We start from the raw sequence: 7,538 nt of genomic DNA, 5'->3' as shown, positions 1-7,538 counted from the left end.
AGAAATATATGCAAGATTTAATGCATAAATCCCACAAGTGACTGTCTCTCATCTGCTGACCAGCAACTCATCACCTCACTAAACTAAATCTTCCCTTTTCTAGTGACTCCAAAATAGACTGAAATTTCTTCCTTCTTTAATTCAATTCAATTCAATTTAAATTTAATTTAATCCTTCAATTTCTACCTCTGGGTCCTGGCTCAGCTCCCAGGAGCCAACACAATACGTAATCAGGCCCCTGGGCTCCATTTTCTTTACTCCACAGCGCCTAGGTTAGCCTTGGGGTGGGTCCTACAGATAGCTACCAGAGTCGATGCCCCAGCACATCCCACCACCAACACACACACTCACCATGAAAGCAAAAATTTTCAGAAAAATTAATTCCGAGCACGTGCCAAAGTTTTATTTCAGACTTGCAGGACAAAAGACTGCACAAGGTAAAAGCTTGTTCACAAAAAAGGTCTTAGGAAAGGGCTCTTTTAAACATTGAAAGGAATGTCTATAGATAAGTGGCTCTCAAACTTTGACTGCTTCAGAAACCCCTGAAGACTTGTTAGAACACCTAAGGCTGGGCCCACCCCAGAGTTTCCCATTCAGTAGGTGTGAAGCACGGGCGGGAATTTGCATTTCCAAGTAGCTCCCAGGTGAAGCCGTGACTGCTGGTGGTCCTGGGACCACACTTAGCGAACCACTGATCTAGACTCTAATGAAAGTTGTTGCGATGCAAGACTAATTTTACAGAGCTGTAAAGCTGCCATGCCTTTACCCACTGTCTAAGTAACCCTGGTTATGCCACCCCCGGGGGCCGCGCTTCGGGCAAGGCCAGAGGGGGACCATTTGATTAAACAGCAGGGTTTTGCTTTTCAAATTGGGAGGCTTTGGGAATGAGATTTGGAACGAAGTTTCGTTTCTCGCCCTCCGACACAGAACTATTCCTTTGGCACCAGCGCGCTTCCCCTCTCACCACCGGGCGTGAGCCCGGTACCCCGCACTTCCGGATCTCCAGCAGGGCGTCTCTGGCCCCGCCCCCACCCCCCCACGCTTCCCACTGCGCAAGCGCAGCAGCGCCTCCCATGGAGGCGCCTCGGAAGTAGCCGTGAGTAGCGGCCACATTCCCAGGGGTGACTGAGAACGGCTGTTTCTACTTCTCGCTCGCCCTTCAAGTCCCAGTTTTTACCTGGGGTGGAATTAATGAGCCAGGTTACTCTAAACGGGTGATCCTACGAGAAATTGCAATCGAAAAAGAAAGACCCTGCCGAAACCCGGGATCGAACCAGGGACCTTTAGATCTTCAGTCTAACGCTCTCCCAACTGAGCTATTTCGGCGCCTGCTTTGGTGTGTTTGGAGTGAACTATCACTGAACTCTTCGCGTCCGCCCCTTCCGTCTTTTCCTACTAATCACTTACAGCGTTTCTTCCTTGTCCTATTAAATGGTTATATGTTAAAAAGAAAAGAAAAAAAAATTTAAATGGTTATCCGTATCAACATTTCTTCTGCCTGCTTTTTACAAGCCATGACTAAGTGCACTGTACGTTACTTACTTTTTTCAGTATAATCCAAACCTTTGGTTTAATCATCGACAGCAGGCGTCGTGAACGACCCGGTGTCCCCGCTGCGGGATTGGGGGGGCAGGGGTTGGGCTGGCCCGCAGCCCGGCGGAGCGGAGTCAAAAGCAGCGACGGCGGCAGTGCGGCGGGGCGACGCCTGCGCGCCCCTAGCTCACCACTCCCCGGCCCCAGGGCTCCGCGGCTCCTCGGGGCGTGGATTCGTCTTCCCCCAGCTGGTCCCCGCGAGCCCCGTGCAGGGTGGTCTCTTTGGCTTGCCCTCTGCCCAAGGAGTCGGCCCTTCCCGCTCTGACCTCTCACTTTTCACGATTAAGGTGGACAAGAAGTGGACCAGGGCATGGAGGCAGGACTGCAATCTCCCTGTGTTCCTGGGTCCTCGAAATGCTCCCTTTCCCACCACCACTTCGCACAGAGCCAGGCGCACCGTAAAACCTTGGCGAGCTCACTGAGGACGATCATCCAATGTCAGTATTACTTCCTACATCAGTTGACGAATGTTTCTGAAGCACCAACTACCTGCCGAGCACAGACATTCTGCAATGTCCGAACATCCTATTGTCTGTTGTTGTTGTTGTTTTTCCCTCTCCAATTAAGTTGTAATTCTCTGAAGGCAGGGGTGTTAATCTCACCTACCTTTCACCCAAGTAAGTGGAAATTTCACAGCCAGTTTTGAGGGATGGATGCATGCATGCGTACGAATATGAAAGAAAAAGAAAAAAGTTTTGAACATGGGAAGTGTTTGCAATCTCTAAGGTGTAGAGTCACTTTCTGAATTCCTTTGTTGCGTCATATCCAAACAGAAGAGCTTGAGATTTAAAAGAAGTCATTGGTTAAGGAAGGAAAAGGGACCAAAGAGAGCTTGGGGATGAACAGAGTTCTGTGTAGGCTTGGGGGCAGGGGGGTTGGAGTGGAAGAAGAAGAAACTTGGAGCAGCTGCCTTGTGCGGGTCAAACTTAAAGAGATGGGGAAAGAGGGGGCTTTTACAGCCTTTCTTGTGTGTCGTGAATGTAACTACCTTTCACATTCTCAAAATACCGCAGGCAAGGCTTGAACCTGGGTGACTAGGAAAGTTAAGTTTTGATGGGATTTGGGGTACGGGTAGGGGTGAGGAAAAGGTCCAGGGTCTGAAGGGAAATGGAAGGAAGAGGACTGGAGAGATAAGAGAAGGAAGAGCACAACCAATAAACTTCTTTTATCAGAATTTAATGTAAGATCCTTCAGCAAATTACAAGATAAGAGAAACTACATTGTAATAGTGACCATTCATTGACTAAAAGTGGATTTCAGAATATAAGTGTTATGACGTATGTCATGAATTAAGTGGGTGGTCACACAGCCCGGTTTGCCCAGGACAGTCCCTGTTTACCTCCTAGAATCCTGTCATGGTAGCACCCTTTTCACTCCTAAAAGTATCCTAGAATGAAGGGAAAATCAATGATGTGATCACCCAACTTGTAAACTATGAAAAAGAGTCACAGCTTGGGGCTACATAATGAACTCTACCAGTTTCACTACAAGAGAAAAGATTTTTAACAATCAACTCAATATTTGTCATTGGTGTTTTACAGAGGGGACTGAAAGTTTTCAGGACTTAGTGTCATAGTTTCTGTTCTGTGCAGGAAAGCAACCTGGGACGCTGCAGTGCCTTCACAGGGGGCTGCAGAATATGTTAGATTTTTGAGGGAAACGCAGCGATACTGGACATCTGTGGGACACTGCACAAACTGCTAGGTAGTTCATAGTTTCAGCAATAGATCACTCTACAGTTCTTTCAGTGATGTCATCTCTTTGCAAAGCTAGGTTTTCAGCAGTTGTGATAAAAAGCAAGTGCACGTGAAAATAAATGTGTAACAGGAAATGAGAGTAGTGGTGTCCAATCTGCTTCCAAGGTTGGAGAAACTGTGCACTCCCCAACAGGTACACACAGCCCATTGGTAAGTAATGTTGGTTGCTTAAGAATGAAATAAAAATATACCTTTCTTTTCTTTTATGTGTCTAAGTTTTTCCAAACAAAGTCATTGGACATGAATACTTAATAAATTGTTTGGGCCTGAGTACTTCATAAAAGGAACTGTTCGGTATTTCTTTTGGCCTGGGAGCATTGGAAAAACTTACTGAGACACTGAGAGCATTATGAACAGAGAAGGTTTGGAAACCTCTAGCTTAGCACTTTAGTGTTGACAGCAGGAATGAAAATTATTACTGAGTTTGGGAGAAAATCTTCTTTGTTCAGCAAGATTACAGAGGCAAGAAGAGCCATCAGAACTTCCACAGAGACCAAACGCCAAGGGCTAAAGTGAAGTGAAAAATCGATGAACACACTCACAGTCGGAAGGAACAGATGATAAAGAAATTGGCATTCAAATCAGGGAAAGGATGTTGAAGAAGGACTCCGTGTTGAAAAGAAGCTTTGGCTGTAGTCCTGTCTTCCAAATTAGTCCAAGGATTCTGGCCAACTCCAGTCTAATTACCTATGATAACCACAAAGACTAATTATGAGAACTAACTAGAAGATCTAAGAATAACAAAACTGAAGAGAATATGTTGCATGTAGTTGTAGTAACGAATAGATTTTTGAACAGCTATCAATTGATTATCTATCCTGAACTTTGCTCCTGGGACCCCACAGTCCAAAAAAGTAGCACTTATTTTTATTTGCCTCTGATTTCAATCAGTATTTCTCAGAAGTGTTAAAAAGATGGGAATATATCAAAAGGACATAGGAGCCAGTTTAAAGGGGCTCTTACTGGCCAAATCTAGGATAATCCCAGTATCAAAATGAATAAGAGAAGTAATAGATTATTTACCCCTTGAATAAAATAAAACTCCATGAGTACAATAATGGGGGGAGAATGAGATTGAGGGTTCTGGCTTACAGGTGGTAACTGTCATCAACTGATAAATGTGGAAGGAGTGGTTGCATTGGAAATAGCCATTTTCCAAGCATCATAGTAAAGGCTGGTCCGGTCAAGACTGATCAATGGGTGCTAAGTATGAGGGGAAGGTTGTATAATGAGGAGGATCATTGCATGGTCTCAAAGTATCTCTCCACAGATTGCTCAATAGTTTCAAGGGGGAAATTGAAACTATACAGTGGGGAAACTGGACAAATCCTTGATCTGGTCACCAAGATGAACCTCACCAATGAAGGACACTGAGACATCATGGGCCTCCTAATGTCTGGGCCTCCTAACAGTCTGGAAGGAAATCATCTTGTCCTGGTATAAAGAGGGAGGGGTCAGCTCATTTTGCTGAATTTAAATCCACAGATGGATTCCAACCCCCTTTTTTCCCTCCCTCTCCGCTTCTCCCAAAGTGGTTTCCAGCGTTTGTATACACATCCATACGCATTAGAATGGTTAGTGTTAACAAGTGACTTTGATTTGGGCTTTGGGGAAATGAAAAATGATTTTAAAAAATGAAGTTTTTAGAACACTTTCTGAAAACTAAAATAATTTGAGGTCATTTCTGCCTAGTCAAAGGGGTGGGAAAATGTACAAAAGAGGAAGGAGTAGGCTATCATATGTGTTTGCAGCAAAGCTTAGGGGGTTCAACTGGGGGTGTAAATACAGAAGAAGGAACAGAACCCTCCCCCGTGAGGCCAGGGCAAATACGTGTCTGCTCACAATGGGGCTGCTTAGAAATGGCCTAGTTGTAAAACCTCAGATAGGGGCCTGGCCAGGGGGATATGACGATGGAACACTTAACAGAGGGGCCATTGTTTTGCTTCCTCAAGGAATGGGTCAACCCCTGTAGAAGCTGTGATACATTCAGTTTGAAGTTGGAAAGCTAAAAGTTGGAAAGCTAAGGTCCTCCACCCCTGGCCATGTGGTCGCTGGTGACTGCACTTGGGGGGCAAATAGAGTTCATGGAGAAGATCTTTTATCTCCTCTCCACTCCCTCCACGGCACAAAAAGTGTGTCCTAGGCTGTGGACCATTCACACACCCCTCGCCGTGGGACAGGTTGACGCTCACTGCAGCTCAGCTGTATGAGGAAAAACAGGGACTCTGTTCAGAAGGTCTGAATCTGAGTCCCAGCTCTGCTGGTAACTGCGTGAGGACATAATCTTTGCTAGGATGCCTGATTTCTTTGGGCTCATCTATAAAATGGAAAACAATGCCTGCCACCCAGGATTGTTGTGAGCTGTGGATAAAATCACTCCTGTTCAAATGAAATCATGTGTGTCAACACACCCTGCCAGAGAGAAAGCGCCTCTGTATGGGTGACTGTTGGTACTATGTGTTATGATGCTTTTATTATTTAACACTGAATTTACAAGTATTCTATCAAGGAATAATAGCAACGGGTAAGCAAAATGTAGTATATCCATGCAAGAGAATATTATTCAGCCATAAAAAGAAATGAAATCCTCATATACGCTAGAGCATGAATGAACCTTGATAACATGCTAAGTGAAAGCAGTCATTCACAGAAAGACTAGATATTACAGTAAGTCCCCTATATACGGACCTTCGAGTTGTGAACTTTCAAAGATGCAAACGTGGAGCTTACTAATGAAGACCTGATGGAACTGGAGGCCTAGAGAAAGGACGAAGAGAAACAAGAAGAAGAAGAACAATTAACTGAAGAACCGAGGAGACTCACGATGCAGGAAATGGTAAGGGGATTTTCTTTATTTGAGGCGGCACTGTTAGATTTTGAGGCACAGGACCGGAACGTAGGACGGTACACGAAGGTTGCAGCAGCCATTCAGAATGCGATCCAGTGCTACCGTATCATCTATGATGAGAAAAAAAAGAGCTACTACCCAGACATCACTGGATCCTTTTTTCAAGAGGGTAGATAGAATTGAATCCAGCAGGGAACCAGCACCTGTGCCATCAGCGTCAGGCATGAGCGACATCGCAGCTCGCCCTCCGTCTCCTGTTGCTGACGATCCTTCAGCTCTACCGTCTCCCCCCTCCTCTCCCTCCTCCAGTCAGTAACTCTTCTTGCCTGTTCCCTCGATGCCAGCCCCTGGATGCCAGCTGTTGTACTGGACTACTGTACTTTTCAAGGTACTGTACTGTAAGATTAAAAATGTTTTCTTTATTTTTTGTGTTTGCTTATTTTTTATGTAGTATTTGTGTGAAAAGTATTATAAACCTATTGCAGTACAGTACTATATAGCCGATTGTGTTAGTTGGGTACCCAGGCTAACTTTGTTGGACTTACGAACAGATTGGAATTACGAACTCGATCTCGGAATGGAACTCGTTCGTACGTAGGGGACTTACCGTATATGATTCAATTCATATGACATATTCAAAATAGGCAAGTGTATAGAGACAGAAAGTAGATTAGTGGTTTCTTAAGGCTAGGAGGAAAGGATGAATTGGGGAGTGATAGCCAATGGCTATGGGGGTTTGTATAGTAAAGAAAATGTCCTAAAGTTGATTGTGGTGATGGTGGCACAGCTCTGTGAATGTGCTTAAAAACCATAGAAATGGACACTTTCAGTGGGTTCATTGAATGGCATGTGAATTACGTCTCAATAAAGCTGTTACCTGAAAAACACACAGCAGCAGTTGGAATCACCCAAGGGTTCTGAACATGAAACAGTATCTTTCTCTTTATGTACTCATTAAAGGTATCTGGGTTCCTCTATCAACAATAGTAGCAGCTCACCTTGATAAGCACTGTGAGGTGCCAGGCTCTCTGTTTCATCCTCACAACACAAGTTTTGGTCCCCAGTTTAGAAATATGTAACAAAAGCTCAGAGAGGTGAAGCAGCTTGCCCTAGATCACACAGCTAGTGAGTCGCCATGCTGGGGTTTGAAAGCAGGCAGATGGGCTCCACTGCCTCCATCCTGCCCCTCACCTCCTCATATCTTCATTGAGAGCATATGTTGAAAGGTTTGGGACTCCATGAACTTTCCACTAAAATTTTGTCTCCATGAACTTTCCACTAAACTTAGATGGTTTGGGCTAGTCCTATTTAAATATTTACCATGTAATTTGCCATCTGGG

General features: G+C 44.8%; 1 non-coding gene across 1 annotated transcript; it reads right to left on the bottom strand.

Annotated features, from left to right (window-relative positions):
- Positions 1-1,253: 1,253 nt before the first annotated feature.
- On the bottom strand, positions 1,254-1,326 carry TRNAF-GAA (transfer RNA phenylalanine (anticodon GAA)). The gene has a single exon. It is a non-coding gene; the product is annotated as a tRNA-Phe (tRNA).
- Positions 1,327-7,538: the final 6,212 nt, after the last annotated feature.

The sequence above is a fragment of the Delphinus delphis genome, chromosome 18, assembly GCF_949987515.2.
Source record: "Delphinus delphis chromosome 18, mDelDel1.2, whole genome shotgun sequence".
In the NCBI taxonomy this organism is placed as follows: domain Eukaryota; kingdom Metazoa; phylum Chordata; class Mammalia; order Artiodactyla; family Delphinidae; genus Delphinus; species Delphinus delphis.
Note: the sequence above shows the minus strand (reverse complement) of the source record. Positions and strands in the feature narration are given on the sequence as shown.